This window comes from Microtus pennsylvanicus, chromosome 1, assembly GCF_037038515.1.
Source record: "Microtus pennsylvanicus isolate mMicPen1 chromosome 1, mMicPen1.hap1, whole genome shotgun sequence".
Taxonomy (NCBI): domain Eukaryota; kingdom Metazoa; phylum Chordata; class Mammalia; order Rodentia; family Cricetidae; genus Microtus; species Microtus pennsylvanicus.
This window is the reverse complement of record NC_134579.1, coordinates 180082111-180108273: the sequence shown is the minus strand read 5'-3', so window position 1 is coordinate 180108273 and position 26163 is coordinate 180082111. Positions and strand designations below refer to the sequence as shown.

At 40.1% G+C, this 26163-nt stretch overlaps 1 protein-coding gene across 1 annotated transcript in view; it reads right to left on the bottom strand.

The window, feature by feature from the left end:
• Positions 1-7933: 7933 nt before the first annotated feature.
• LOC142831494 (uncharacterized) overlaps positions 7934-26163 on the bottom strand; it is a 125848-nt gene continuing 107618 nt past the window's right edge. The window contains exons 6-7 of the mRNA XM_075941721.1: positions 19118-19294; positions 7934-8841 (exon numbers count right to left, since the gene is read on the bottom strand). The gene's annotated coding sequence lies outside the window, so the exon portion shown is untranslated. The remainder of the gene's footprint in view (positions 8842-19117; positions 19295-26163) is intronic.

Genomic DNA, 26163 nt, shown 5'->3' with positions numbered 1-26163 from the left:
ACCGCTTTTCTTTTGTGCATACCACAGTGTGAACCACAAGAGCCCCCTCTCTCCAGACAGGCCTGTGTGTTTCTACCTTTGCTCAGCGTCACTCCTGACCTATCTGCTGTTCTTGCTGAGTTTATGCTTTCTCTGTAATGCCACTTGATTGCCTGATCTGGAAGTGCCCTCCACTTATCACGGTGTACTTTCTGTATGGGACCCACGTCGGCATTGCGGCCCATCATCTGCCTGAACCTAGACCAAAGAAACAGCAACAGCTCTGAAATAGAACCCAGAAAAGCAGCCACTGGTGTGGGCTCTCTTCACTCTTTGACCACAGTAGACATGAGCTCTATGAGAACTCCAGAGACATCTAGAATAGACATGGGATTGAGAGACGGGGGGCAGGAAGCTGTTTCCATGAGGAAGAAAGGTCTTAATAGTTCTAGCCACTAAAATAGGATGGTTCATCACCAAGGCAACATAGTGCAATATTCTTGCAACCTGGGCAAGACAGACAGGCTGGAACTGGCTGTTTCCATACCTTGGAGAAACAGTGAGGAGGGGGGAGGGCTTTCAAAGACAAGTAGAATTAAACTGTCACATTGCATTGAGTAACTTGCTGATAACACCTTCTGATAACAACACCTTCAGTTAATAGTTAATGCTGAGAAGCAAGGCCACTCAGTTTGTGTGTGTGTTTGTGGAGACTGCATACAACAAGCCCCATCTGTCTCCTCTCAAACTAGAAAAACTGAAATAGGTAATTCAGGAAAAAATCAAATTATCAATGTTTGAAAGAGTACACTTACCACTATTGTCAATAACCTTTTATTCTTTCAAAATTATCTTCCAAAATAAAAAAAAACTCAAATAATACAAAGCTAGGTTGTTTAATGATTTCCCAATCACTCCAGTCTATGTACAAGAATACTATGCTCTGTGCCCCATTTTCTGCTAGGAAGGAAGGTGACTGATCAGTTTGTCCCCGAATCTCTGTTCATCATGGACATGGTCCCTCACCACCTCCTGTCCATCTCCTAAACTTCTACATTCTCAGGACACAGATGCTCTGGTCTGAGGAGTGAGACTGTTCACTTGTTAGTTACCACTGGGAGACAAACACCTGAGCAGAGACCTACAACAAGTATGTCTATGTTAGCTAACAGGCAACACTGGGCAGGTGGCACCAAGACAAGCTGATGGCAGAAAGCCAGTAGACCTTTGTAACCTTGTGTAAAAGGAGTAAAAGCAGAATTGTCACAGGGTGTGACCCTCAGGACAGAGGAAGTGAAGCAAGCCACAGCTTGTTTGCCCTGCCTGTTTAGTGACAGTGCTTCTGTGAGTGCGTGAGTGCGTGCGTTTGTGCGTGTGTGCATGCCTGTGTGCATGTGTGTGTGCGTGTGTGTGTAAATTCCAGCTTACAGAAACAAAGATTATATTAGTACCTTAGAAGAAGGACAGCACAGCTCATAGGAAACTGGAGAGGGAGGCATCAATGGAAGAAATGTAAACCCAAGGAGGAGGGATGCAAGCTAATTTCGGCAACTACTCAATATCTTCCAAAGGACTTTGTTCTTTTAAAAATCATTGTCTTTAAACATGACCTCGATTTCAGTAATCACCTTAACCTTTTAACTCGTTTGTGCCTCGGCTTCTCCTGGTGCAAAACAGGGACATTCATAGCACTATACCATAGGATTCTTTCAAGAATTAAAAGGACCCATGTAGACGAAACTCTCAGAACAGGATTTGTACATCGGAGAACTATTATGGAAGCATTTGTTACTATTTGGAGAGACGATAGAAGTTCACAGTTTGAATTCACACATTCTGAGGCCAGCCTGCCTTGCTTCAAACCTTGGCTTTGCCCCTTAGTAGGGTCATCACATACATAGGGCTATTGTCAGAATTTAATTGCTGTGCACAAAACACTCATGATGATAGCTAATGCTCAGTGTTAGATATTACTCTCCACCTCTTCCCATGCTACGGATTTGCATGTGTCCTGTCCAGGGAAAGAACTCCAGAAGAACCAGCTGCAATGCCCAGTGCCTCTAAACCCCAACAGTTCCTTGCCAAGGCTTCTTGGCCAGCATCCCCTTTGTTCACTCAAGTTTCCCACACAGAACACACAGTGAGGAAAGTTATCTCCCCCATTTCCCCACCCTGGGAAGATGAGGCAGAACACTTCGTTAACCCCCTGCCCTTCCTTTGGGAGACCCATCTTCTCCGTGGAGGGCTACATGGTGACAGAAGATATTCTGAACTAAGAACAAAGCAACCCTTCTTCATCTTTCATTCAATTGATCTCAAACTGCATTAGGAACTCCAAAGAAGTCTCAATTAGAAATAGTGCCTCTAACTTGAAAGGCATCAAAGGCCTATTTGAATGTTAAAGCATTAGACAATTTAGAATTGTTTGTAATTTGGCTTTAATGAAAAAGGCATTTGTGCGGAACCATATTAAATTAATAAAAAAATCAGCTAACTTTGTTGTATATAAAAAGGAAACTGTTGCATAATAGAAAAAGCTGTAACCTTTATACATGCCTGAGTATATTTAAAAAATGCATTATAGCCCCCTCTTCTGGTTCCTAAAGGCATAGTGTTTCCTAAAATTACAAAGTCATAGTAGCCAGGCTAGAGTATTTTATTATAGTTTCATAAATATATTTGGGAAAAAAATGTGTTTGAAATAATGCCGTTGGGTGATTTCTTCCCAAGAGAATCCTAATCAGCACACAGAGTAGTAAAAACTAGTAAAATTAGTAAAAACTAGAAACGTATGGCAACCTGGGTTAAAAATTTGGCTTTGGAGGGTAAACAGTGGAGTGAGATCGCCACCTCGTGGCAGTTTTAGGAACTCTCACAAGTGTTCAATTTTGGGATCACACCATAAGCTATATAAACTGATTTCTACAGGTAGAAGGCAGTCCAAATCCATGTTTACTGAGTGCCATGGTCTGTCCATCTTAGCAGCCATAACTTTAGGGCATTGATAAAAGGTGGGGGCAGGGAGAGTACATCCCTAACACTATTGCGAATCCAGTCCAGGTAATTTCTTTTTTAAAAAAAATGAAACAGGAATATCTGAACATCTGTTTAATGCTATGGGAGTTCTCACAGAACTGCCGAAGTGAAGTCCATGGAATCTAAGGAGTAGCAAGTGCTTTGCTAATTTCTTACTTTCTGGAGAACGGCTCCTTAAGGCGCAACAGCTCACTGGTGCAAAGACGTGCACCTTCCAGGCACCCTGTCCCAGGGTAGACGGCAATAGCACACGCACTCAAGATGCTCTACTTTTAAGACATTCATAGTCAGTGGTTGCCAGGTTGCGACAGTGTGCAGCTCTAATGTCCCCTGAAGGGGTCACTCAATGTGTCCTTGGTACTACTCACAGAGGTAGGAGATGGAACCTGGGATGGAAGTTTAGACCTTAGAAGTAGGTTTGTGACCCTGGCCAAGAGATGAACATGCCAGCTGACTCCATGCTCCCTCCAAGACCTTGCAATTAAACCTCTGAAACTACAAGCCCAAACAAATCTTGTCACATTTTTGGTTATCCCTGGTGTTTTGACGTAGTGCTCCAAAGGTACCTAGCAAACTTTCGGAAAGTTCTGTGCTATTCTGTGTTCTATTTACCATCGTGGGAGGCCCCCAGACACACAAAGAGGGCTGAACCTAGCTGTGGCATCCCTCTTCCTTCCCAGATAGATGCTCTCATCTTCCCTTTTGCAAGTACTATCACCTGGACCCCAAGAATCAGGGATTTTCCAGGGATTTTCCATTTTGTTCACATCCTGAAAATTAATGATAAGTGAGATGATTATTATATTTGTCATATGAAGTCTTCTCTGGAAGGAAAGGAAGAAAAAGAAAGGGAAGGGGAAAGGAAGGGAGGAAGAGAGGGAGGGAGAAAGGGAGAGAGAGAAGGAGGGAGGGAGGGAGGGAGGGAGGGAGCAAAAGAAAGACAAACAAACAAGCCCTGTGTGATTTTCCTTGTATAAACTTTCCAGTTTTCCTAGGAGTCAGGCAAATTTAATAAGACTCTTGACTGAACCCATGTGGGCAAGTGACTTTTTGGTTTAAGGGAGGCAGCGCTCACCCGGGCTCTAAGAGTTCTGCTCTGGCTCACAGTTGCAGCCATGAGAGTTCTCAGGGACACCTTCCAAACTTACTTTATTCACTTTAAGTGAGAATCAGGAGCTTGTACCATGATTTTCTTGAAACTTCAAAAGGCCTAATATGTTCTTAGCAGTCCCCAGTTCCCCGGGAGCATGGCCATTCTAACTCTTCCTGCTGCTTGGTGCTCAATGAGAAGTTGGCTCCAGGATTCAATCAGGTGAGAAGAACTCCTGATTCAACTTCTCCTTTTTGTTTGAGTCAGTGTACCTATCTTTGAATGGTAGCAGGTGTTTGATGATCTGAGAACTGTCATCACTAACTGGGCAGAGAGAAGGAATTCACCAATGAAGCAAGCACAGCTGTAAATAAGAAAATGTCCTTCAAGAGGAAAAAAGACTAAGGAGAAAGAGGGAAAATTTAACAAATGACACGGAAGCAAATCGACAGACCAGGGTCCTCAAGCTGTGGCAAGCCTCTATGCCTTAGCAACTAGCTGTGATTTTTGCTGTGTGCCTGGCACCATGCTCAGAATCTTGCCAATATTTGGTCTTTACATTTCTATAATAATTCAATGGTTTACACATTGAAGAGATGGAAGCAAACAGCATACAATAATTAATCAGAGTCATGAGAGCAAATAGCAGAGCTGTGCTTGGAAGACGCCAGGTGCACAGAGAGGAGATGGGCTTGTGAGTAGCAATACCCTTTTCCACCTCCTTACTCTTCTTATCTGTTCTCTACCACCCTCTACTCTCTCCTCTCTTCCTTCTTTCTCTCAGGCTCTTGTCTATTTTTCCTTTTTTTCTTTCTCGTGTATTCTCTATTCTCTTTATCATTTCCCCTCTCTGCCTGTCTCTTCTTTTTTCCTTCCCCCATCTCACTCTTTCCATCTCCACTTCTCTTCCCTCTTCTACCCTTTCCTCCTTTCCCTCTTCCTCTCCCATTTGATCCTCTATTTCCTCCCCATCATCCTCTCCTCTCACCCTTTCTTATTCTCTCCTTTCTTCTCCCCTCTCCCATCATCCACCCAGCATGCCCAGACCACTTAAGAGAGCAAAGCTGAAGACTCTGCATAATTTCCTTTTTCAGTAGGATACTCACCTTTAGTTACATTCTGAGAAGATGCAAAGATCACAGAAATCTCTCTGGGCACAGGACACAGGGTGGATCATGTTTGTTATCCTTTTTCTTCCTTTACAGAGAGTTAAGTTTCTAGACAGCAGCTTGATAGCTTTATTGTTCCATTTTAGCCTGGTTATTTGACAGCGATAACTAATATTTTCTAATAAATGACTCAAGCAGACAGCATACACAACAACAATGTAAACATGGGCTAGAGACTTTAATGCACTACAACTACATAGTCAAGTGATTCCTTTTGAAAATGTCTACTTCCTAAAAACATAATATTCTTTACATTTATAAAAAAAAACCTGGTGAGAAAATTCAATTTTGTCTTTAAACAACTTCTGACCTCGATTTTTCCTTTGTCTTGGTTCCTCAGCAAAAGAATAAACACATTCTCTTTCTCTAAACATTCTTTGACAGCAAATGTGGCACCTTGTGTAAGACAAAATACGTGTGTGTGTGTGTGTGTGTGTGTGTGTGTGTGCAAGCTATGATAAATTGTGCTCTAGAAGATATACAATCCAGAATGTTTGTCACTACTAGAAATAATGAGGAAAGATAGTTTAGGTGTAAGTAAAAGAAAATGTCATTACCCAAGAGCTATGTTACTCATTTTCCTTCTATATTTTTGTAGAAAAAAAATGACTTGGTTAAATACTGACTCACAATTATTTTGTTGGACAACTGTCATAAAACCCTAGTGATGAAGACTCATCTTCAAATAGCGATGTGTTGTAAGGAGGCCTCCAGTAAGTTCCCCAATGCTTAGTCCTGAAATAATCACACAGAAACTGTATTAATTAAAACACTGCTTGGCCCATTTGCTCTAGCTTCTCATTGGCTAACTCTTACATATTAATTTAACCCATTTCTATTAATCTGTGTATCGCCACGAGTTCATAGCCTACCAGCGTCTGTCTCTGGCAGCGACTCCATGGCTTCTCTTTGACTCTGCTTCCTTTCTCCCAGTCTTCAGTTTAGGTCCCCCCCACCCCCCGCCACACCTATCTATCTAAGTTCTGCCCTATCAACAGGCCAAGGCAGTTTCTTTATTCACCAATGGTATTCACAGCATACAGAGGGAAATCCCACATCACCAATACTCCACCTGCCAATCAATCACTCATTAACGTGACGGTATTTATAATAATGTGCTAATTATTTCTAACTGTTCATTTCCAGTATAACCAATTTTTTTCAATACCATGAATTTGGGACATTTGTGAAATCAGAGTCAACTGACCAGTTTGGCTATCCATCTATCAAAAGAATAAGACCAAAAGCAAAAGAGATGACAATGACTAATATTTATCAAAACATTTCTCCCAGGCGTTACTCAAGTGCTTTACACATACCGTCTCACCACTCCTTTCACCCACTGCCTTTGTTTATTCCTATCGCTATGGTGAAAGCAATTTAGGAGAGAAAGGGTTTATTTTAGCTAACAATTTCAGGTGACAGATCATCGCTGAAAGGAAGGCACAGGACCACAGGCTCGAGAAGGCCTGTCACATCACATCCGCAGTCCAGAGCAGAGAAGTAAAGAAGGCCCTACAGCCACTCGGCTCAATTTTTCCATTCATATACAGTCTAGGACCCCAAACCAGAGAAGAGTACCACTCACAGCAGGCTGGCCTTCCCATATCAATTATTGTAATCAAGACAATCCCCCAACGGCATCCCCATAGGCTAAACTAACATAAGAATTTCTTCATAGAGACTCCTTTCCCTGGTGGTGATCATGGGTGTGTTGAGCTGAGACTGAAACTCACCCTCATAACACTCACTCTATAAGATGTGGACTATTATTGATGTCATTCCATAGAGAATATGGTAGAAACTTACAGACATGATCTTCATTGGTCGAGATCGTATAGCTAGTATGTAGAGTTAAAATTCAAACCCAGGGAGTTTGTTCTCCAGGCTCACAACTTCAGTAACGCTGACAGCTAAGGCTGAGCAGCTCTGCTGTGGAGGACTTTATGGGGATGAAGAATGTTCACCTGCTGCTGGCAGCATCCCAGCTCCGCTCATTCCTTCCAGCAGCAGTCTCTGGGCTCACCTCTTTTGTCCCCTGTCCTCCTGGAAGCTGAATTGTAACCTCAATTAATTTGGAATCAACTATTCTCCCTGCTTATCCTGCCAACCACTCAATCTCACCCCATTAAACAACTTTGATAAATACTTTAATGGCTATAATATATTTTATTGGACATTAATGCACACTATATACTAATTTTGATTATTTTTTAAAAAAAAATTATTTGAGAGCTGGATACAATGAAGCTCTTGGAAATCCCCCTTTGGTGTATATAATCCTAAAGTTAAGCTTGGTCAATAGAGTCCCAAGCAAGAGGTGATTTAAAGTACAGAGACTGACATTGTGATCCTTTCGGGAGCATTGTCCCTTTATACCCAGAGTACTTCAGAAGATAAAACAAATGCAAATTGTATCAGTAAAGCATTTCTACTGTGAAATTTTATTTAGTTAGTGTAAACAGGTGAAGTCTAAGTCAACAAACAATTAGAATTTAATTACCTGCATATATATATAAACAAATTATTCAAAAAATTTAAGATTAAGAATTATATTACTTTTCTAAACTATGTAACAGGTTAAAATTTGTTAGCACCTTGGTTTTGTTTCAGTTCTTTTTTTTTAAAAAAATGTATAATTAAACATATATTAAAAGCATGTCTTTTGCAAATTTTATTTATAGTATATTATGCAAATATTTAAAGTGATTACTGCCATGTTGACTACTTAGGAAAAATATAAAAATTAAGGTCAGCACACCTGATGAAATTACTTTAGCAACAATTTGCACACACACAGAAGTCCAGAGAAGAAAAGACAGTCTAGAGAAACTCGCACAATGTCTTGTACAATTTACATAAAACAAGACATACACATGAGCCAAGTTAAGGAATATAGTGAAATTTATTTATTACACATATTTTACGTAAGCAATTTGCCACAAATTTTACATTCTGTGCATCCATATGAAAAATCACAGTATACACAGACTAGATGCAAAATACATTAGACAAAAGCATCCTAGAGATGTTTATGTTGTCACAACTTTTATAATATTTGCAGATCTCTCTTAACTTTTGGGGGAAATATGGTGTAGTTTTGATTAAAAATAAACACATTTTATACCTGTGATTTTTTTTACTACTAATACCATCTCACTAAAAATATAATTTCCTACAAATTCTGCAAAGTATTAAATTAATAGGTTTTGGTTTATGCATATCAATAAGAACATAGTTAAACACACATCTGACTAAGTAAATCCCAAGACAGACAGTGGACTTCATTGGATGTATAAACAGTGTGCAATTTGAATGTAATACCTTTTAATAACCTATTTGGGTATCATAGTTGCAGTTTAAGGACAGAGCAGCACAATAAAATTACCTAAAACGCATACATTACCACAGTTACTACCAGATCAAACACTTCAGGAAGGCATAGCCACTATGTCTTCCAATGTGCATAAAATCAACACCCTGGATAAATTGTAAGTCTTCATTTTTCGTCATTTAGGGACTTTTTCAGTTGGTCTTGTGCTTTCTCTTCACTCTTCTTTTTAACATCTGCAAAAAAAAATAATTTCTGATTCTTATGCAAAATACATGGAAATATATTTTATATTTAGAATGAAAGGGTTGTTTTGTGCTTTGTGCCCCTAAGTAGTTTTTCATCCTGACTAGGTCATATTTTGCCCTCAGCAGATGTGAATCTGCACAGAGAGGACATATTTGAGTAGTTTCTAGATCTTTCTCCTAGTCATTTTTTTTCCCCTGGTTTATAGTTACTACAACCAAACACACTCTTAAGATGTCATTATACTCTTTATCTACAGGACAGCAAACTACAGCCGAAGCAGGTGAAATGATTTGTGGGAAGTCACCGAGCAAGTGAAAGTCACAACTTGAATCTAGATCAAGTGGCTACATAGGTCCTCAATCATTTCCCTATTCTGGGACACACTTTCTCTGTATTCTTTGCATTTTCTATTTCCTTTGCTTCTTAGAGACAACCTTCTGCCCTTCAGAAAAGATGAAATCAATGCCATTGTGTGGGAGCTCCTTCACCTTCCTACTACTAAATGTTGAAAATCTTCTGTAATCTGGAATCATTGTTCCTGCCCGCACTTCCAGAACAATGGGAGTGCGTATGTGCTTCTCAGGAATGATTTCATAATTTGCTATTACTCATTGAGAAATGACACAGTAGTGACTATACTGATAAAACTATGAATAACATTGAGATCAGAAGAGGAGAGCATTCAGCAAGTACAACCCTCGGTGAGTGTAGGGCCCTGCCCATTGTCCTGGGTAGACGCCTTTGTTGTTGTCCCTGGTGATGCTCTTGCTGCCAAAGTCTAATGTCCTTGTTTCCAACTCACCAAGAAACCTACTCCAGTGACAATTCCCTGCTCTTTATTCTACCAAACTTCCCCCCTTTCCTCCTTCTTCATTTCAAACCACTATCTTTAAATGCTCTTTCTCTCCCACCCCCTCTTGTCTTCCTCTCTGAAACAAAATCTCACTATATAGATCAGGTTAACCTCAGAGTGACAGAGATTTATCTGACGTTGCCTCCCATGTGATGTGATTAAAGACATGCTACTCAGTTGCAATACTGCATTCTCCTTTTCCTTTCTTTCTTTAAAATGTTCTGCTTTTGTCAGTCTTCATTTAAATAAAATTATTTACATTTTAATATTTCCAACAAAAATTCTCCTAACTAAAGCATTTATAAAATCTTTGAAGATACATCTGGTAGAGTATATTTAGGACTTTTTATTTGTCAAATACCTGTTAAGCAACTTTGACTATATAATGAGTTTCAGACTAGCTTGGGCTACAATAAAAGGCCTCCATATTTTTTTAAAAAAAAGATATTTATCGAGCTAACATAGTTGAAGTACCTGAAGTAGTTCTCAAGCACCATCCAGTGAGTGGCACAAAATGGACAATAAACAAAATATATAAAGTATGTGGTATGTGGGAAGTGAAATATGTTCATGGGGTTAATTAAATCAGAGTAGAAAACAGAAATTAACAAGATGTCTCAGGCCTAGAGTTTACAAACTGATACAGAATTCACTGTTGTTTCCGAAAAAGGAGACATTTTAGCAAAGACCTACAAAAACGAGGTAGTGTGCTGTTCCTATCCCACGCAGAAAGGGATACAAAATGAGATAATAGTACAATCAAAAGCAGCATCAGTAAAGAGACACAATGGGAAGAAAATTAAAGGCATGGGATGGAATCTAAGAAGCAACAAGACCATATGTAGCAGGTAGAAAAAAACGGCAGATTTCTGGGCCAGTTTTGAAAGTGTAGCTGACAATGTTCTCTAAAGTTAGAGATGAAGAATGTTCAAAATAGAAGGGATACGAGGATGAGGCTAAGATTTTTGGTTTCAGCAACTGCAGCTGTAAATCACAATTGGAAAGACACAGGAAGAGCAGGTTTCAGAAGGAACATCCAAAGTTTGCTCTTATGTTCATAAGTTTGATAGCCTAGCAATAATGTCAGCCAGGTAGTTTCTTCAATGAGAGAAAACTTCAAGCATCTTCAGACTGAGATCTATAACAGTCAATCTTCCTGTCAACTTGAGTGGACTTGCATCTTCAGACTGAGATCCATAACAGCCAATCTTCATGTCAACTTGAGTGGATTTAGAATTACCTGGGAGACTCACCTCTGAATACAAGTCCAGAGAGGCTAGACTCAGTGAGTTAAGACCCTGATTGTGGGCAGGAACATTTTGTAAAATCCCAGATGCAATGAAAAGGTCAACCAGAAAAACTAGCTGAGCATCAGCATTCATTTTCTTTTCTGATTCCTGACTGCAAAGGCAATGTAAACAGCCTCCTCACCATCCTCCCTGTATTCCTGCTACGATGAAATGTATACCCTTTGAAACAGTCAGCAAACGTGAACCCTTCCTCCTTTATTTTATTTTCCTCAGGTATTTTGCCATAGCAATAAAAAACGTCAGAATATTGGTACCAAGAACAGAACTGCAGCGCTAAGCCTGGTTGTGCGATTTCATAGGCCTCTACCACAAGCTTTTCGGAGGAAGAGTTTTGAGCCCCAGATTAGAGAAAAGCCCTGAGATGTTAAAAAAAAAAAAGAAGCTTTTAATAGGATATTCTGATGGGAATGTGGAAGAGCAGAATAGCACAACATGTAAACACTGGAGGCCTGGCCTATGAGGTGCCAGAGAGGAATTTCTACAAAGAACTAGACTGAAAGTCATCATGCTATGTTCAAGCAAAGCCTTTGCCAATGTTCTGAGAAATTGAAACTGAATTCCAAAGGAACTGACTAATGTGTTTGGTAGAGGAAACGTCAAGGTAACATACCACTGAGGCTATGTCATAACTACTGCCTTTTGTCCTCATGCATTCGCTCTTACAGTGAGAGCAAGCAGCCAGTGGAGCAGAAAGATGCAAAATGTTTACTGTTTGACAAAGAAGGGGAAATGCTGACAGCTGTGGATCAGCCATGTGTGGAGTAAGCAGCTGTAACTGTTAAAGAGATGAGGGAGATGAATGTGAAAACTTCATAATTTGCATTGGGTAAGAGGAAAGATGCCTGAGGGCAATGCCCTCGTCATTGAAGGCTCACGTTTGCAAAAGTGCAAATTCCTTTGAGGAGGGCGAGACTCATATGTGAAGCCTATGAAGAGGTCTCTGCTAAAAATATTCATTGAAGGAAGAAGTTCCTGGACTCAGCTACCTAGTTCCACAAAGACCTTATACAGTTGTTCTAGAGTAGTGGTCCTCAACCTTCCTAAGGTTACAACCCTTCCATATAATTTCTCATGTTGTGGTGATCCCCAACAATAAAATTATTTTCGTCACTACATCATAACTGTAACTTTGTCACTCTTACTAATCGTAATATAAATATAAATATTTGTGTTTTTTGGTGGTCTTAGGTGACCCCTGTAAAAGGCTCATTAGTGACCCACTGGTTGAGAACCACTGATCTATAGCCATGATAGAAGTAGGCAAGACTAAACCTAATTCAAAATGGAAGTTATGAGGACATAGAGGCACCTACCAAGGTTCCGGAAAACTACTGAGGCCGATCAGCGAGTGAATGAGTTTTTGTAAGTAGGCCATGTGATCAGTGAATGAACACATTTCTGAAAGTAGGCCATGCGATACCATGCAGAAAGCTATGAAAGTAAAGCCTAAGTTGCAATGGTGATGTCAAGATGTGAGGAGCCAGGACTTAGGAAAGCTTGAGGAATGAAGCAGAGATGGCCAAAAAGAGGGGCTGCTGTGCTGCTGCTGGCAGTATTTGGTTAGTGAGATTGGCCATGGTACATAATGCCATGAAAAGTGCCAGGTGGGGGATATGGAGCTGCAGGATTTGGTGTTGTTCCTGATGAATCTGGTCTTCTTTGGCTTCTTTCTTTGTGATGTCCCTATTCTTCCTCCCCCATAGAATGGGAATTTTGATTCTATGTCATTGTATGCAAATTATTTTTGATTTCCTAAGGATTCACATTTGCCTCAAAGGAGAGGTTTTGGGTTCTAGATTTTCTAGTGATGTTGAAGCTGTTAAGACTACAGACTTTTCCATTCATTTGTATGCAAAATTCAAGAAGTCCTTGTTTTTTAGGTCAGGGAACCCTGATTGCTCTTCGAGCAGATGAGGGAGGGGAACTTGATCGAGGGGGGGGGGGAATGGGAGGCAGTGGCGGGGAGGAGGCAGAAATCCTTAATAAATAAATAAATTTAAAAAAAAAGACTACAGACTTTTGAAGTTAGAATGAATTCATTTTGCATTACCTGATAACCACAGGGCTATAGTGTAAAGAGTTGATTGCTACAATTCAAAATTTATATGCTTGGATGTCAAGTTGATAAAGGGTAGACTTGTAATTGTTAATATTATCAGCTTGGCTGGGTTTAGAATCACCCGGAGGCATTTTTCCGGGTATACCTGTGAGGTCATTTTAAGGCAGTTTGAAGTGAGAAGGGAAGACCCAATCTGAATGTAGGTGGCACCATCTAGTCAGCTAGAGGCCTACTAAATGAAAAGGAGAAAAAGAAAGAAGCCTGGGAACTGGTATTTGGTTCTCTCTACTTCTTCATGATAGAGCAGTTTGATCAGCTACCTCACATCCTATCATGACACATCCCCCTATGATGAGAACTACCATTCTAAACTGTGAGTAAAATTAAACCCTTCCGTGATAACAAATATCAAGAATTAAAATAGAGCAGTCAGGGTTCCCTGCCCTGTGGAAAGTCCAAGGTCCTCCCCCCTCCATCCAGGTCTAGGAAGGTGAACATCCATACTGGCTAGGCTCCCACAAAGCCAGAACATGAAGTAGGATCAAAACTCAGTGCCATTGTCTTTGGCTTCTCTGTCCGCCATGTTCAAAGAGTCCAGTTTTATCCCATGCTTTTTCAGTCACAGTCCAGCTGGCCTTGGTGAGCTCCCAATAGATCAGCCCCACTGTCTCAGTGGGTGGGTGCACCCCTCGTGTTCCTGACTTCCCTTGCTCATGTTCTCCCTCCTTCTGCTCTTCATTGGGACCTTGGGAGCTCAGTCCGTTGCTCCAGTGTGGATCTCTGTCTCTATCTCCATCCATCGCCAGATGAAGGTTCTATGGTGATATGCAAGATATACATCAGAATGGCTATAGGATAGGGTCATTTCAGGTTCCCTACCCTCAGCTGCTCAAGGAGCTAACTGGAGACATCGCCCTGGGCACCTGGGAGCCCCTCTAGGTTCAAGTCTCTTGCCAACCCTAAGATGGCTCCCTTAATTAAGTTATGTGATTCCCTGCTCCTCTATCCAACCTTCTGGAGAGGGAGGGGGAGAGGAGTGGGGGGAGGAGGATCAGAGTGGGAGGAGGGGGAGGGAAATGGGAGGCTGGGAGGAGGCGGGAATTTCTTTTTTTTTTCTTTCAATAAAAAAAAGAGAGGCAGAGAAGTGAAAGGCAGAGTTAACAAAGAAAAAATACTAAATGAGATAAAGTTCATAAAAAGTCTGGTTTGGGGGCTAGAGAGGTGGCTCAGCAGTTAAGAGCACTGGCTGCTCTTCCAGAGGACCAGGGTTCAATTGCCAGCACCCATGGGGCAGCTTACAACTGTCTGTAACTCCAGTTCCAGAGTTTCTTGACACCCTCATACAGACATATATGTGGGAAAAACACTAATGAACATAAAATAAAAAATATTTTCTTAAAAAAAAGAATTAAAATAGAGCCATACTTATCACCTTGCACAAAACTCAATTCAAAATGGATCAAAATCCTCAACATAAAACCAGGTACACTGAATCTGATAGAAGAAAAAGTGAGAAATAGCTTTGAACTCATTGGTACAGGAAAAGACTTTCTGAACAAGACACTATTAGCACAGACACTAAGATCATCGATATATAAATGGGATAACCTCATAAAACTGAGAAGATTCTGTACAGCAAAGGACACCATAATTTGAACAAAAAAGCAGCCTAAAGAATGGAAAAGAGTTTCACCAACTATACATTTGATAGAACATCAATATCCAAAATATATAAAAACTCCAAAAGCAGGATATCAAGAAAACAAATGGCCTTGTTAAAAATAGAGTTCAGATCTAAACAGAGAATACTCAAAAGAGGAAACCCAAATAGGAGAGAAACACTTAAAATACATTCAGCATCCTTAATAACCAAAGAGGTGCAAGTCAAAACTATTTTGAAGTTTGATCTTAGACCTGTCAGAATGGCTAAGACCAGTAAAACAAATGACAGCTCATTTTCGTGAGGATTTGGAGTAAGGGGAACACTCTTCCATTGCTGGTGGTAGCACAAACTTGTACAGCCACTATGGAAATCAGTGTGATGGTTCTTCAGGAATATAGGAGTAGCTATACCACTCTTGGGCATAAACTCAACTTTTTATTCTACGACAGAAACACTTGCTGCTCTATTCCTAATAGCCAAAAGTTAGAAACAACATAGATGTCCCTCTATATATAAATGGATAAAGGAAATGCAATACATTTACACAATAGAAATTATTACTCAGCGCTTTAAAAATGAAACCATAAATTTGCAGGCAAATGGGTGAAACAGAAAAAATCATCCCGAGTGAGGTGACCCAGACCAAAAAAGATGAATTTGGTATATTTTCATTAACATATGGATATTAACTGTTAAGTCAGTGATAAGCAAGTGACAATCCTTACAACCACAGAGGTTAGACAGTGAGTAAGGGATGGCCAGGGAGAATTCTATCACCCTAGGAAGGAGAAATAGAGTAGATAGCTATGGAAGGATAGTTGATATTAGAACAGGAGAAACAAATAAAGGGAGAGAAAAGGGAGTGAGGGAGGAAATACATGTAAGGGCAGGTAAAACTAATGACCATTTGAGTGGTTACATGAAAACTTGATGGAGTAGAAATACTAAAATGTATTCATATATGAAAGCAATCTATATTAAATATCCAAATACTAGGGTAGAGCCAAATAGCCTGGCCAGAGAGACCCCACTGTAAACATCCAAACAACCTAGGCTGTTGCCAAGGCTATAGGTTGCTCTCCACTAACTGATAGTAAGTTCCCATTGCCTACAATAACACCTACAAAACTCATTGAACGTGTATATACCAAACCGGTGCCTACATTGCAGCATCTTTGGTATAAGGAAGGTACTTTGCACACTATAAAAAAACAGAAACAGAAAAAAAAACCCACCAACCCAGCCACAAACTCTCTGATCTACAATGGTGTCTAGCCTGCAAGATACACTGGTAGAAGGTGGCACAAGGTTTTTGGGAATAACCAACCAATATCTGATTTTACTGAAGGTTCCCTCCATACCCATACTCGACAATTCTTTGGTGACATAGAACTTGAGACTAGACAGTCCAGGGATGTAGGGTAACAGCAAATACCATTGTTCTAAAAGGGTGTAGCAATAAGATAGTTCCTAGTAAGATTCTGCTGTATTTGTAGATCAGAGCCTGGTTCAGCCATCATCAGAGAATCTTCCTTCTGTAGCAGATGGGAATAAATACAGAGACCCACAGCCAGACGTGCAGAGATTAAGAGACTTTGGAACATTCCACCCTAAATGGGTGTCTCCATCAAATCCCTCCCTCCAGAGATCTCGGAATTGTGAAAATGAGACAGGAAGAGTGCATAAGAACCAAAGGGGATGTGGGACCTCAAATCCAAGGCCCACAAAATCAGCAGGACGGATACAGTACAAATGAACTCACAGAAATTGAGGCAACATGCACAGGGCCTACCTAAGTCTGCCCTAGGTGGGGTCTTAGAGCTGAAAGGTCAAGGGGACACTTGCCCCCATCCTTAAGGCAGAAGCAATTTCCAAATGATAACCACTTGAAAATGAAAATTTAGTTTTCTCCAAGAGAGTCTCGCAGGGGAAACAAACTACTCAATGGTAGGCTGTGTGCCCAGCAGCAGATGGCCAACAGAAAATAAACTCAAAGTTATCTTTGGAGGTTCCTTTTCCCATAATGTCAGCTCAGGGCTTTTCTTTTTCTTTTATTTTTTTCTTTTTCATTTCCACAAGCATTTTTCCTCCTCTCTTTTTACCATACAGGTCTTTTGTATATATATATCATGGCTTCCAGTTTAGTGCCTTTAAGAAACTCCTGAGTCTGAACAAGTGGGTCTATGCTTCTCAATCTGTTTCTTGTGCCTTTTGTTGGACTCCTTTCCTTCTATTTGTCTGCTCTGCCCTATTACAACGTGTTAGTTTCTGTTTTATTATATTTTATTTTTATCTGTTATAAGCCTGTTTGTTTTCAAATGAAAGAAATGAGGTGGATCTGGATGGGAGGGGATGTGGGGAGGAGCAAGAAGTAGGAGCGGGAGGGAAAAATGTAATCAAGATATATTATTTGAGAAAAAAATCTATTTTTAATAAAAGAAAAAAATCCTTCCTTAATATGGGTTTGTCAGTTAGTTGGTCATTCTAACAGGAAAAGGAACTGATATAAGATCCAAATCTATGTTTGAGAAGGATACAAACTATACAATGAGATCAGATAGCAAAGAAATAGTGACCAAGTTGTCAAAATACTGTACTTTATACTTTCTATTCCATCAAGTGATTAATGATATGAGGAAAGAGAAAACCAAAGTGAAAAAGTCAGTGAGGAAAAAGAAAACCATAAGACCAAAGTGTCCTGGCAATCAAAGGACACTCTTTAAGGGAACATGAACTAATCAATCATGATAACATTTTGCAAGGTCATGCTAGCAAAAGACTAAGAATGGATCAACAACTATACCAAAGACAATGGCATAGACAGGTGAGACAGAATGAAGTCTTACTAGCATTAGAGAAAAGAGGGGAGAAAAAGAAAATTAGTAGTCAAAGGAGCATCACATTATCATGATACAGAGAAGTAGGTAACAGCAGCAAGAAAACATGGGGTCATGAAGACATCTGGGTCCTGGCAGTCATTGTCTCCAATCTCACAAGGTCTGGCCCTTGCTTATGTGCCCAAAGTTCTCTTCTTGTGGTACTTTTCCTCTTACTTCACCCCCAACCCACGGTGGCCAGTCTTTATTTCTAGACATCTGTCTGCTTTACCCAAAGGATGTTTATTCTGCATTCTTAGTTATGCATTCTCCTCCGCCCCATCTTCTGGCTCGATTATTCTTGTATGCAGAGAAGGGTTGCTGAGTTTTATTGATTTTTAAGGATTCTAAAAAGAGAGGGTTTGAGAATTCCATGCATGAGCACTGCTTTCATATTCCTCATTTCACCACCTCCATCCTTCCCCATGCAAATTCATAACCTCTTTTATTTACTTTTGTAAGCATATGTTGTATATACACACTTGTATTTATAACCTTATTGAGTCTCTTTAGCTTTTCTCATATGTACACATGTTCAAGGCTGACCACTGGAGATTGAACAAACCATGTGGGAATTTGTCTCTGCAGGTAATTGATTCTTAGTAGGCACTGACCTCCAGAAGCTCTTCACTTAGTATAGGACCATCTGGCATTTCCCCTATCTGCATAGGTGCAACAATTGCTATTATGATGGTTTTGTTTGAGACAGAGTCTCACACTGTAGCCCAGGCTGTACTGGATCCCACTGAGTATCCCAGGATAGCATCAATCTCACAGCAATCCTCTTGCCTCAACCTCATGAGTTATTCTGATTTCAGTGATGAGCTTCTCTGATGTCTATTCTAATGTTCAGGAACTCTCCACAAAGCACCCTATTTCCATTTTCTGATAAAGCATATCATTGTTAATCTGTATATTTTTCCCTTTAAGATCTAACACTCCTGTTGAACTACAAAATCTGGGACAGCAGGAGTTCATATCTGCCCTACACACCACTAGGGTCCCTAATATTTATCAGGCATAAAATTGAATGGTAGACAAAATAGCAATGATATAAGCAAGAAAAGATATTTTGTGACTGAAACATCTTCCATCACCTCTTGATGTGTGAGAAGGCTCATTGTCTTCTTTATCAAACTGTAAGTAGTAGGTTAAGACACATAATGAACTAGCCATGAGCCGTAATATTCAGCCCCAGTGCAATGGTTACTATTTATGATGACTTTTAATTAACTTTGTACTGGAGAGTGAACCTAGAATTCTAGCACATGACCATACACATCCGATAGACAGAACAACAGTTTCTATGCACACCCTTAGAACATCAAAATGAAAATTTCTAGTTTCAGAAGGGCATAGAAATCTATTTTACCTTAAAACCTGAGAGCTTTCAGTCAAAAAGAAAGAGAACGCTTAAAAAAAAACTAGTTTAAAGGCTGCTCCAAAGAGAAAGATTAAAAGGGAGACGTGCTGCGGGTTTTATTTCAGAGGATTAGTGTTACCTTCCTTCATGGACAATGCCTCCAGCTTCAGTGGAAGATCAGAGGATCCACCTGTAGCAGCGGAACTCTGGATGTCAGGTAAGGCATTGCGTCGGCCTGCCCTTGCTGAAGATGCAAAGCTGCTGATCACAGACTCCACATCAGTCATCTCCGATGAATTTGTCCTCATCACAGCATCTATAGATAGAATGTGCGCATAAGAAAACTGAGCCTGTTCAGAGGTAAAGGGTCACCCCAGACACCGATGGCTAGATCAAAATCGCTATAGGCTTGAAGATCTGATCTCGGGTGGCACACTTAGAGCGTTTGCGCCTTGGCTCTGGGGTGCCCACGTGAACATTTGCTGAATAGGGCAGGAAGCGCTTCTGTGAGCCAGATCGCTATAAATAACCCCGGAGTCCAAAGCACCACTTGAACGCTTGAGGGTGTAGTAGACCTAGACTTTTGTTCTGCTTTTCTATGGATGAAACAGCCAAGCCAGAGCTTGGAAGCCAATGAAAACGGACAGGAATAGCCACTCCCAGAGTATTTGCTTGTGGTGTTTGTTTAGGCTGAAACCAAATCACTGTAATTGTGGGGAATAAACAAAGCACTTTCCCCTTATTCTTTAGAAATAAATTTCACTTTGTATTTAAGGCCTTTCCCTCCACAGTTGGAACTTCATTTGTTCTGACACAGGTAAAGTTTTCAGTAGACTCATGTTTATGCTGGGCACTGTTTCCCTGCCTTTGGGTGGGCACAGTCATTGCTAGCACCTTCCTCATCATCCTTTATCCTCCTAGTAATGATCTTTCACAATTCCTAAGAAATCATTCAATGTACAGGAGGTCGAAATTGTTAAATATTATTAAAAATCTTAACTGACCCTGTTTCATATGATTTTCTTTTCTTATAAAGCTTCCCTAGGATTTAATACTGAACTGTAACTCTGAAGCTGTGTTAGTAGTAGAAAGCATTTGCTGAGTAGGCATTATGCACTGGGTTCCAACAAGACCTTGAGTGTGTGTGTGTGTGTGTGTGTGTGTGTGTGTGTGTGTGTGTGTTCATCTGCAGGGTGTTTGTACTCAGAGGGACAACAGAAGGTGTATGCTCTCTAGAAGATTACCTCAGAACTCAAAATATGCCCAGTGTCCTCCCAAAGGATGGAATTAATCCTTTCTGGTATTTATGACAGTGAACTCTGGTCTAGGAAAGCAAGCCAGCCTTCTCACAGTAACCGAAGGGTGGCTCTTCTTAGACAATCAACTTTCACTCAGAAAATGCTATTAAGCAAATGAACGCATGCAGATACGCCTCATTTGGAATTAGGAACACAGCTCTTGTTGTCTGTCACACATAAGAACTCATGTGGTGCCCCATGTGTTCCTCAGGAGTGTGGTGGCAGTCTAAGTGTCCCTACAAAAGGCCTTCTATTGCTGTGCTAGTCAATCTGCTTTCGTAAGCACTGCATGAGGTTTGCAGACAAAATCTGGGAATTAGACTTTCAGTGTTTGATATTCGCCAAGTGTCTGGCATTGACAGCTCAGAGAAGTATAGAGAGCATTGAAATCTTAGTTCAAAAGAGTCCACTTGATTGTAGATTGGTAAGTGACAGTGGTCAATTCATTGAAACTTATGAGTCACAGTTTCCCTTCTAGATATCAGGTACAACACTAGCCTGTCTGATTCACAGGACTTGCTTTGTGGAAAAGCAAAGAGATAAAGGGTAAACATCTCTCTACCCTTATAAGACCAGTGATGAGCAACTGCTTGCATCATTGATCATCTCTCACTGCATCTCACTTCACCACCCTGCCGTATACCCCCTTTAACCCTACCAAGAAGATCCTGCTACAGGATCCTCCAGACACCTGCTAGAGATATCTTGAATTTTCTATCAAAGGGACCAGCATTTCTCCAATAGTATTAATAATAGTTTGTGTCTATCACCTCACTTAATATCCTCATAATTCTATAAGGGTAATGAGGTATGGTCCACATTTATGGATGCAGCCACTGGGGTCGAGAGGTTCAATGACTGACTTAAAGTGCGTAACCACTAATCTAATTCTGGAGAGAAGCTTAGCCCAGTTAACCCTGAAATCAAAATGACATGGATTGTTAAGAAAAAAATCATAAAGTCCTGGTTATATATGCAGCTAGCTGCACATAGGCCTCCTTATATTCTGTTCTTTAATAACTCTGAACAGGGAACTGTGCATGTTCAAAATTCTCGCTCTGTGCTCCCCCCACCCCTGCACAGTGTGTGTGTGTGTGTGTGTGTGTGTGTGTGTGTGTGTGTGTGTGTGTAAGAGAGATAGTGTGACACATATACAGAAATCCTTTATCTTAAATATCTGTTAGTTTGAGAGAACCTCTACTCATGATAAAGTCATTTCACCTAAGGTGTCTTCCCTATAGCTTGTGAAGAACTGAGTGATGCCGTCTTGAATTGGTTCTTTTTTATTTATTTATTTATTTATTAAGGATTTCTGCCTCCCCCCTCATCCGCCTCCCATTTCCCTCCCCCTCCCCCGATCAAGTCACCCTCCCTCATCTGCTCGAAGAGCAATCAGGGTTCCCTGACCTGTGGGAAGCCCAAGGACCGCCCACCTCTATCCAGGTCCTTAAGCCCTGACTCTATTCCTAGTCAGTTATCATTGCCTCAGAAATGATGCCCAGGATCAAATGCTTATCTACAAAAATCATCTTGCCCTGTAACTGCCAGTACACTATGATTGGCTTCATAGACCAGACCCATGATTTCTTGCTTGATGGTCCATAGCCTTAAGGCTGAAGATAACAACAGAAATAAAAATATTAAGATATAATACTTTAAATATTTCAATGATACATGTGTAAAATGAAATGGTACATTTCACAACAAGTTAAGAAAAGTCAAAAGAGTTTTTAACTTCTACCAAAAGAGAACTTCTAATTCTGTCTACATTTGTACATTGTATATAAATCTCAACGTTAATATTAAAAGAGAGCTTCTAAAAAGTGATTACAGTGATGAGCGTGGAAGGAGATTTCTGTGCCCTGAGTTAACTGCTTTGCTATTTAGGAAGTTGTTCCTTTTGCCTAATTATTATACCACACAGAAACTTTCGAAATAAAAACATCATAAAACTCTCTGAAAGTGTCAGACATATTCAGTAATGAGATTCTTAAGACCAGGTCAGAAGTGGAGAGCCGGGGAGAGCCAGCAGCCAGCCTGCCTTTCTTTGGAACTCTGCTCTGTTGTTTCTCAGTTTACATGTGCATTGGGCTCCTCTCATAGCTTGGTGTTGAAGCTGACCAAGATATCCACCATTGACAGACCAGACAGCTTATCATCTCAGTCCACAGAGCTGTGAGGAGATGGGCATTCTATGGTGAAAAGCTCTCTATCTTCTGACCCAATGTGTTTGGTTTACAAAGTTTGCAGATTCTTAATTCTGGCTGCAGTATCCGGTTCTTTAAATTCTCTGGCAGTAGGGTGACCAGTAGCATTGGACAAAACTGGGAAGTCCATCAGGAAAATAATGAGAATATAGCATGTACATCGTGCTATGAATCTGATAATTCTAGGTCATGTAGAAAGTGTGAGATCTACCGACAGAAGCGTGTCCCCAGAACATTTTGCAATGTCACAGGAACAAAAAGAGGAAAACAGTTAATATAAAGTCATCTCAATTTTATACAAAGAAAACAAAAAGACTTACTTGGGAACTGCAGATAAAACAGACTATATTAACCAATTTTTAGTGCCCTAGACATATTTTAATGTACTGAACATACATTACTTTTACAGTGTAGAAAGACTGAAACAAGACAAATTACGAGCCATCAGACAATCCTAGCACAGAAAGGTTCTAGCAATAATATTTTGAGCATATAAATAAACAGCAAATCATGAAATGAATGTTCCCCCTTTCCTAAATAGTCATTTTAGTTGTCTTTGTTTTATTGGACAACAGTGCTTTTAATATTTTATAAGGGATGGCATATGTAGAAACACGACACTGCTCTTTTATAATGCTGTGTGACATTTAAAAATTATAGTTCATGAAAAGATGAGGTAATCCAGTACCTAAGGGAAATAAAACTGAGATAAGCTAATATTCTTCAGTTCTCTATGTTGGCAGAGATCCTTAGTTTGTGATTTTCTGTCTTTTATACACAAACCTCCTCCAAACGTGGTGAAAGAAGCAGAATAGTTGCTTCTCTTGGAACCAACAAGCCAAGTATTTATCCTTCTGATCACATATGAGCCCTTGACCAGCCCACAAGCCACAAAGAGGAACCAGACAGTGCTGAAATGAGACACAGTCTGGTCCCTCTGGCTACTTAACCTCAAGTCCTAATCTTAGGAAATTAGGTAAAAGATGTGAGTCCTTTAACACATCTATTCAACCAAGTGACAACATCTTAAGCTAAACAGAACTTAGAAGAAGCATTAGCATATGATGGAATTACTTTTTTACTTAAGAGATATGTCTCTTTAAAATTCCTCCATTTGTGGCATTTCCATGTCTCTAGTAAAGACAAAAACAACTGAAAATTCATTTACATTTATAGACATACACTTTTTTAATGCTTGGGTTCTTGCTTCCAAACAGCACAAATTCTCATCATATAATCACATGCATATTCAAGTTGTGCTAGCACAGAAATTACTTAAACAGTTAAGTATGTAGTATTCAAAACCAAACCTAATTTTATTCTCCCAGAATCTTCCCGATGAAGTGATACATAAATCTGAATACCTTTCCAGCACTATAATACTTATTGATTTAAAACAGGACTATGTATGATAATAATATGAACTGAAATGGAGTATAATAAATACTACAGTACATGGTACAGGATGCTTAGCTATGTGTATGGTGGTATTGCCATAGGGGATCCTTTTTAATGGACGGTGCTGTTTTCTGCTTCCTGAAAGAAAGATACTCTATAAATATAGACACTCTATAAATAGTCATAGCATTCAATCTGTTTTAAGGCCTTCTCAAATTCATTGCAGCTTCCCAATGGAACAGTCTAATTCAAATTTAAGGCAACATAAAGCCTACTTGTCAAGTTCTTTCCCAAGTCCAGATAGCATTCCTTCTTTTATTCCCATTGTTCTTCCTCCTGCTCCTTTCTATAAGAGAAGAAAGCAGCTACCCAGGAGGATAAAATAAATTCACTATGCACCAAAAACTTCTTCTGAAAAATAAGCATGCTTCCATTTGAATGCATGCTCCTCTCCTACCCCCAGTACTGGAAATATTAAAACTAGACCTATATAAAATATACCTGATTTGTTGTGTGTGTGGAGGGCTGGATGTATGCATGTGTGTGTTGTATTTATTTGTCCCTATGTGTGAGAGACATACAGAACACAGATTGACACTTTCACTTCTCCCTTGGATGAGAGACCTTCTTTGTATCTATAAACCACAGCATAGCATCTTCATGTGTTAAAATTTCCATCATTTTGACAATCTAAATCTTATCTTCTAAGTGACCCAAATTGAGAGGACTTAGCAAGTATTAGAAGGAATCATTCTCATGAAAGAAGAAAGTAAGAAAGCAAGCAAGAAAGGAAGGAAGAAGAGAGGGAGGCAGGGAGGGATGAAAGGAAGGAAGGAATGAGGAAGGGAGGTAAGGAGGGAGGGAATGGGGAAAGGGAGGAAGGAAGGAAGGAAGGAAGGAAGGAAGGAAGGAAGGAAGGAAGGAAGGAAGGAAAGAAGAAAGGAAGGAAGGAAGGCAGGAAGGAAGGAAGGAAAGAAGGAAGGAAGGAAGGAGAGGGAGGCAGGGAGGGATGAAAGGAAGGAAGAAAGGAATGAGGAAAGGAGGGAAGGAGGGAGGGAATGGGGAAAGGAAAGAAGGAAGGAAGGAAGGAAGGAAGGAAGGAAGGAAGAAAGAAAGAAAGAAAGAAAGAAAGAAAGAAAGAAAGAAAGAAAGAAAGAAAGAAAGAAAAGGAAGAAAGAAATAAAAATTCAAAATATAAAGAACAGCACACCAATCACAGTTAGGGACCCCCAACTCAGGAATTCCCAGCCATAGCTGGGATACATGAGACCCACATGGTGAGCATCTCCACTAGGTGAGCAGAGGAGGAACAGGTTCTTCCCAACACTGGAAGTGGGGTTGGCTCCCCAGGCATCAGAATATTCTAGTGGAAGCTCACTTCAGGAAGTTCCAGAGCAAGCTACTGGAGTGAGAGACTGCCCTGCTCATCTTCCCTAACTCATTTTTTTCCTTTTCTGATTGCTTCCAGACACAACATATCCCCATTCTTCAAAATAGGGACAAAGACACCCAAAGTTCACAAAAGTCTGAGAACTCAATTTACACTTGTGGGAAAAATAACATCATTTTCGAATCCTTATGACTTATATCCACTGTCTTCATATGGATCACTTTCTCTGCTAAGGAGATAGCTTTAAAGTGCCCAGTGAGTGATGAGATCAGTAGAAAGGAGAGAAGGAGAAGTTAAAATGCCATCATGGCCACACTAGAAATGTTTTTGTACTCCTCTCTTTTGTGTGAAAACTGGAAAATCATCATTTAATAAAGTCCCTAAGCAAATGTGAGTTAGAAGCTGAGACCTACACCCAGTGTGAGTGAGAAAGTGGTAAAGTTTGCTTCCAACATTCATAGTAAAGATTAGAAGCAGCTAAAGAATAAGATAAAAACATAAGATTGTAAATCCAGTTTTCCCAGAGTCATAATTAATGCAAAACTCTTACAGCATCAACCTTTGTCCTCAGACAGGCATTCAATAGCTCCATGCTCTGAAACAAATTTTCCCTGAATGGGATTCATTAACGTTAAACTGGACAAACTTATTGACCTATAGTAAACATCATACAATTATCAGCTGTCTTCTGTACACTTGTAACCCCCAACATTTTATATCAGTTCCTGAGTTTTCAAGGGTCCCATTTATTATAATTTTTTTCCTCAATGGGGGGGGGGGGAGATTCAGCCTTTTTCCTCTGGGTTTCTTTCCTAAACACAGGATTACTCTGAGGGACACATCATCAACAAAAGCTATAGGGCAATTGCTCTACTGCCACAAAGACAACTTA